Raw genomic sequence first — 7,514 nt, 5'->3', positions numbered from 1 at the left:
CAGCAGCATTTGAAGTTCACCTCCACCCTTCTTGAAATACATTTGTTCCTTGGCTTCTGTGATGAAGCAGATCTTGGTTTAAAAGTCACTTCCTTCAGAAGCATTCCCTGACACCCCAGGCCAGATCAGGTCCCACTGGGTTTCTCTTATAAAATAAAGTAGTGTTTCTGCTTTATCGCTCTTCTGACAAGTGTTTTTGTGTAATTATGCATTTGATGTATGTTTGCTAGCAGAATGAAAGCTCCATTCAGGCAGGGACTCTTTCTGATTGTTTTCCCTGAATGCACTGTGAGAGGAATTCAATAGATCTATTGGAGGGATGAAGGGGTGGAAGGAGTAGGCAGTTGGGGGCCAGTGGCGGGATGAAGACTTGCAGACCAGGAGAAAGCCATGGGTTGAATATAAACTGGGAGTTATTTGTCCTTATGGGTACTAATCAAGATCACGTTAGTGAATAGATACATATGAAGAGAAAAGGGCTGAGGGCAGGGACAGACTGGGAAATGTGCTGTTGGGGACAAGGGAAGGAAGTAATCAGAAGAGGCCAAAATGGGTTTCCTAATAACAAGTCACCCATTCCTCTAGTCAACAAGCCTCTGCTAGGCACCCACTGAGTACCAGGCACTGTGCTGGATGCTGGACACACAAGGGCAAACCCACATATCACTGTGTCTGTGACTTCACCTGCCTCAGGCATCTAAGGTCATCACTCCCAATCTATGTGTGGGAAACTTGGGAGGACCCAGCCAAGGCTGGTTGGGAGGCTCAGGACTTAATTATATGTCTCTCTGTCTCCCTCTCTCTTCACCCAAGTATATGTTTATTGCTTCTAGAGAAAGGAATGGGGACAGTCAAATATCAATGTGAGAAAGATTGACTAGTTGCTTCTCACAGGTTCCCCGAATGGGGTTAAACCTAAAACCTAGGTATGTGCGCTGACTGAGGATTGAACCCACAATCTTTTGGTGTACGGGAAGATGCTCCAACCAAGCCACCTGGCCAGGGCTATATAATCTTAAGGGTGTAGCATATTAGGGTGCCCTGGTGGGTGATCTGGAGTGACACACCCGAGGGCTCTTTTCTTGGCCCTGATCTGACCCATATATTTATTGGTGACTTAGATGAAGTTGGAGAGGTCCAGTGCTCAGACTTGTGGGTGGACAAGCTGGGAGGCAGAGCAGAGAGTGGGCAACAGTACTGGAATCCCAAAGGCTTTCAATAGGCTAGAGCCTTACAGTGGCCCTAAAAAATAGTGTCTAACAGGGACAATGGCAGGTCCCCTGACTGTGTCCTGAACTCCAGTATCGCAACCCCAGGGAGAGAAAAGGAGGGTGGACAAGGTCATGACTGGCACCTCCTATGAACAGACACCAGCAGAGGAGCACAGTGCATGGACGTGGCTTCTCTCTCCAGTGAGTGTGATCACCTTGCAGAGAACCTGGACCCCAGAGGATGTTTAGTGCATATTTTTGGGATGATGGTGCACACGGAAAGTCTGGAGTCAGGCAGGGGAGTTCAAGTCTTCTCTGTTCAGGCCTTTTGTCTTAGATAAATCAGCACCCCTCTCTCAGCTTCGGTTTCTCTCTGTACAAAGTGAAAGTAATGATGCCTGTTTTTTCCAATGACAATGAATTGTTAACTCCACAGCCTAATAGGTGTTGAATCCTCTTACTAAGACACAGTGCCTGTTTTGAAACATGTACAGAAGCACAAATAGGCCCCTTCAGCACACCTGACAGTTGTAAGAGACAAAGACCCTTGCCTTGGGTAAGTGGGAATTCTTTTTTTTTTAATATATTTTCTTGATTATGCTATTTACAGTTGTCCCATTACTCCCTCTTCATTCCCCTCCACCCTGCACACCCCCTCCTACCCACATTCCCCCCCTTTAGTTCATGTCCATGTGCCATAGTTCTTTAGCTTCTAAATTTCCCATACTATTCTTGCCCTTCCCGTCTATTTTCTACCTACCATCTATGCTACTTATTCTCTGTACCTTCCCCCTCTCTCCTCCTCCCACTCCCCTATTGCTAACCCTCCATGTGATCTCCACTTTTACGATTCTGTTCCTGTTCTAGTTGTTTGGTTAGTTTCTTTTTGTTTTTGTTTTAGATGTGGTTGTTAATAATTGTGAGTTTGCTGTACTTTTACTATACATGTTTTTTATCTTCTTTTTCTTAGATAAGTCCCTGTAACATTTCATATAATAAAGGCTTGGTGATGATGAACTCCTTTAACTTGACCTTATCTGAGAAGAACTTTATCTGCCTTTCCATTCTAAATTAAAGCTTTGCTGGATAGAGGAATCTTGGATGTAGGTCCTTGCCTTTCATGACTTGGAATACTTCTTTCCAGCCCCTTCTTGCCTGCAAGTTTTCTTTTGAGAAATCAGCTGACAGTCTGATGGGAACTCCTTTGTAGGTAACTGTCTCCTTATCTCTTGATGCTTCTAGGATTCTCTCCTTCATTTTTGCCTTGGCTAATGTAATTATGATGTGCCTTGGTGTGACACAGTTTTCCATTTTAATTCCCTCACCTCTAACAGTGAGACCTTGGGCAAGGTATGCCATCTTTCTATAAAATGGGAAAATGCCTATAATTCAGTTAGTAAGTGGATTAAATGGCATGACGATTAGGTGCCCAAAAGGTAAATGGGTCATAGTAAGTTTTTGGTAAATGTCAATATACCCACCCCCTTTTAACCTGATCAAGAGTCACCTCATTACTCCATGCATTAAATAGTTAAGGTCTTCACTAACACAAGCCGTCTCCCTTCCTCCTGTCACTCAGCGAGCATTCTTCAGGATGTGTGCTCCAAGAGGACAAGAGCCTTGTCTGTCTCATTCATTACTGCAGTCCCAGTGCCCAGTACAGAGCCTGGTCCCTAGTAGATTCTCCCTTAATGTTCATGGAATTGAGCACCTTATAAGCACCATGCCACATGCCAAGAATAGTAATGAGCAAGACAAAGCACAGCTCTCAAGAAGCATGTTTGGGTCAAGAAAAAAATGATTCCAGATAGTGATAATGCTATCAAGTACAAAGGGTGACATATTACAAAGTGTCAGAGAAGCTGTTTAACCAGAGAGTGACCAGGAGAGGTGACATTGGAGCCAAGTCTTCCAAGCACAGGGACAGCTAACACCGAGGCTATGATGCATGGACCAGCTTAAGGTGCTCATGTGGCTGGAGCATGATGAATGAGAGGAAGAGACACCCAAAGTGAGGCTGGAGAGGTGGACAAGGGACCCTTTACACAGAGTCTTGTGGGACACAGGATTTTATTCTTGGTAGGATGAGAAGCCATTGGAAGATTTTAGGGAGAGAAGTGACTCAATCTGATATACACTTCTAAGGGGTCACTCTGGCTACTGTATGGAAAATCGGTTGGGGGACAGGTGACAATGGACATAGGGAACCAAGTTAGGTTACTGCAATGTCCAGGAGAGGCAGGTGACTTGGATTAGAGAGCAGGAGTGGAAATGATTCTTCTGCAATGACCCCCTCTGCTGCCTTTCAGCAGCATTTGACCCCTTATTGCCCTTTCCCCCAGTCCTGATCACCTGAGGAACAGACGTGCTTTTGTCAATGTCCAGCACCCCCACGAGCCCAGGAACCCAAGGATGGGAGCCAGGCCTGGTTGAGCTCAGCACCACTAAGCACAGGGTAGGTGTGACCATGCTGAAGCTCCAAGGGTCAATCACTGAACCAGTGAAGGAATGAAGGAGAGGCACCCTCCACCACAGCCTCGCATCTGAAAGCACAAGGATATCAGTAACCAAAAAGAGAAAACTGGGCAGATTGCAGGTAGTTTCATGGAATTATATGAGGCAAAATGACAGAGCAGTTTCGAGGAACCAGGGCAGAGTGCAGCAACTATTGAGTCATCCCCATCGAGGTATTTATGTGGGTTGGGCTTTCTAGTCAGCACCAGGATATGGGGCCTCACACTTGCTCTGAGACTGGAGCCACCAAGGCAGGGAGGCCCTTGGCAGAGAATGTTGGTGCCACTGGTTCTGCAACCTGTGGGAGCAGAAATATCGGGATGGAGAAGGAAGGCAGCTAGATCTGAAGTAGGCCAGCCAGGAACCTGGGGTCCACCCTGCTGGAATGCTCAGGCTCAGAAAGACCTTCTACAGCAAGCAGGGGATTCAGGCTGGGACCAGGGAGAAGTGAGGTGGCCTTGCTGGTAGGGCCAAGAAATCTGTCTCTAGTGAGCCAGCCTTCCACCTGCCAGGCAACGCAGTGCAGTGAGAGGTAACCTGGCAGACTGAGCTGAGACAGCTCACTTGCATCTCAACTGCCAATTCCCAAACCACCCCTCTCTCTCTGCCCCTGGACCACTTCCCTAGCTCAGGCCTAGGTGATTAGGATAATGGAACAACCTCCTTATTGGGATAAAGGAACAACCTCCTTATCCTTGTCCAGCCTCCGTCCATCCAGTCTACTGTCCTCACTGCACTTGTGTGATCATTCGAGTTCCCCATTGCCCTTGAGACAGGATTCAAATTCCTGAACTGGCCCCGAAAGTCCATCCTGGTCTTGAGGCAGGAGGTAGTCAGGAAGGAAGCTCCCGAGGCCCCGCAGGGCTGAGGTAGAAAACATCTATACATGACAAAGACCCCCTAAGACGGGTTGTTCCTGCTTTCTGGGATAACTCTGAATCATAGAATGCGCCTGCGCGCTACCTCTGATTCATTATAATATCATTATAATGAAATAACATTGTGGGACTCCCTTCTCCAGTAGCCAATCAAGAAAGTCATGGGAAACCACGCATGCGCAGTAGCTTTGAAATCCAACTCCTTGTACCTGCGCAGGAAAAGCCCGCCAAAGACTAGCAGGGGGCTTCTGCCCCTATAAGAATAGAATCCCCCAGCCCACGTGCCCCTTTTTTTCCTCTGCTCAGAGCTGGCTCACTCCCGTGTCCTGTGGTATGTACTATCACTTAATAAACCTCCCCTCTTTCTTTATGCTATAAACTTTGTGTGTTCGGTTCAATTCTTTGTTCTCGATCACTAAGAACCTGGTTACCTGTGCACACCTGTGACAGTCTGGCCCCACCTACATCTTCACTGCTTTTCCTGTGCCCATTTAACATGTTTCCCTCTACCAAACTCAACCTGGCCTTTGGGCATACTGTTATTCCTTCTCCCTGGGATGTTCCCCATCCCCTATCTCAGCCTCTGGGACCTTTCTAGACTCAACAGAGGTCCTCTTCATTCAGAAAGCCTTCTCAGACCAATATCGTCCTTGGCCAGCCCTGTGAGCACTCTAACAGACTACCTTGTCTGGTGATCACCTCTGCAGGCCTGTGGATCCTTCTCCCCAACAGTACCAGCTCAGGATCAGCACTCCACTCCTTGTTCTTTTGTGCCCGGCCCTGTGCTGGCCACTAAGGACAAAGATACACAGTGGAGTCCCTGCCATCAAGGAGAACCAGTGCACTATGAAAGATAACCGCCCCCCCCCCCGCAACTTGCCCACACATACAGATGCCCAATACATGGGGCAGGCTGAAGGAAACAGGCCACCTACTCCAAGGCTCAGAGGAGGGAGGGAAAGCCTTCTGGAGAAAGCCCTCTTTCTGAGCAGGCCTCAAAGTATTTAAAGGTAGAGGAGCTGCAAGGGCATCCTCAGCAGATGGAAGAAGCAAAAAAAGGAAGAAGCAAAAGTGTTACAGGGTGCAGCCAAGAGGGGGAACCCCAAATGGGCATTTGAAATGGGGTCCAGAACTTAAGGTGTCCAGGAGATTTTAAGATGTCTCCATCCCCCCACCCAGGGTGGGGGTTGGGGGAAGGGACAAATGGAGCAAGGCCATTGAGATCTGTTTTCCATAGCAACAGCCTTGCAGCTACCCTCTGGTGTGGTCATTTAACATATCTATAGCCTTTGGCTGGTCGCTTAGATATGCTAAATAGCTGTGATCATCTCTGAGCCAGGGGAATGGAAGTAACTTCCCCACCAAGATGTGATTGGGGGCAGATCCCCCAAGCTACAGCACCTGCCTGCGTGGGAGCTCGGAGAAGATTGGCTCCAGGACACGGGGCCACACCTGCCCAGACTCATGATGGCAGCCCAGTAAAGCTGGAAGGATATGAATTCTGGCCTGTGAAGCCGAGTGTGGCAGGAGTCGGAAATGAGGCTGCAGAGGAAGATTGGCCGCGGGGATTTAAAACCCAGACTTGGCGGCCATTAGGAAGGAGAACCATGCTGCTTTAGGAAGGAGAACCGTGCTGCTTTAGGAAGGAGAGCCATGCGCAGCCCTGAGAGGAGAGAACCATGCTGCTTTAGGAAGGAGAGCCATGCGCAGCCCTGAGAGGGGAGAACCATGCGGCTTTAGCAGAATGGGGATGACCTCGGCCATTGAGAGGAGAACCATGCTGCTTTAGGAAGGAGAGCCATGCGCAGCCCTGAGAAGGAGAGCCATGCACAGCCCTGAGAAGGAGAACCACGGGGCTTTGACGGAGTGGAGGCTCCTGCATCCCAGAGAGAACCGTGCTGCTTTAGGAGAGAGAACCACGCGGCCTTGACAGAGTGGAGACTCACACAGCCCTGAGAGGGAGAACTACGAGGCCTGGACAGAGTGGGGACCCCCACAGCTTTAGAAGGGGAACCACCACCTGGTTTTAGCAGAGATCCCGGAGACTCAGCCGAGGGTGCCGGGAACCCAGGGAGGTCTCCCAGTCAAGATGGAGGACTAACTAAGAACCAGAGGACTGTCTGAGCCATGGACTTCGTTTTCCTTTCCTGAGATACGGTACTCTGGACTGGGCAAAGGGGGAAGGAAGGAAGGACTGTGTCTGTTTGTGGGTGTTTTAAGGGACTTTAGGATTTTTGATGAAGACATTAGGTCACTACTTGAAGCCTGTATAGCATTAAATAAACATTTCCTTTCCTTTTCACGAATCTCTGGCATTGAGAGATGTCTTTCCTCGGGCGGCAGACATAATGGACCCAGGACCTTCTTTCAATAATAGTATATTGTCCCAGGCCCCCCTTGTGTGTTCTGGAACAAAAGGGCAATGTCTCTAGCAAAGTAGTGTTGGGAACCGCCCTGACTGGTATCAGAAGCTGAAACCCCCACCTAGGCTAAAGCTAAGGGAATGCCCTTGGAACCGTGAGCCAGCAAGGAAACAAAAGCTTATCTTCCTGGCAGGAATGCTGCTTCTGCTGCTTTATTCATGACTGAACCCCAAAAAGCTTGGTCGGTTAGCCAAAGACGGGTAAGATTCCCCACGGGGGGGAACGACCTAAGACAGGCACGATCACTTTGGGAGGCCCCCCAAAAGAAGGACTTGGGGGGCTGCAGCAAAAGGGGGTGATGGACCCTCGCTCCTCGGCTTTGACATAGCCTGAGTTCTCAGCATCTGGGAAAAAAACCTCCTTGTCTCCCAGTTGCCTTAGTTCCCTTGCTCCACCTAAGCCTGAAACAATGACAGGGTGGTGCAGCTCTGTACTGAGAAGTGCAGATTCCCCGGGGTGATCAGGCCTAAGAAAAAACATGTAAATTA

This window comes from Phyllostomus hastatus, unplaced genomic scaffold (assembly GCF_019186645.2).
Source record: "Phyllostomus hastatus isolate PE091 unplaced genomic scaffold, TTU_PhHast_1.1 phas_scaffold_182, whole genome shotgun sequence".
NCBI classification, from domain to species: Eukaryota; Metazoa; Chordata; class Mammalia; order Chiroptera; family Phyllostomidae; genus Phyllostomus; species Phyllostomus hastatus.
The sequence above is the reverse complement of the archived record's forward strand: the minus strand, read 5'-3'. Positions refer to the sequence as shown.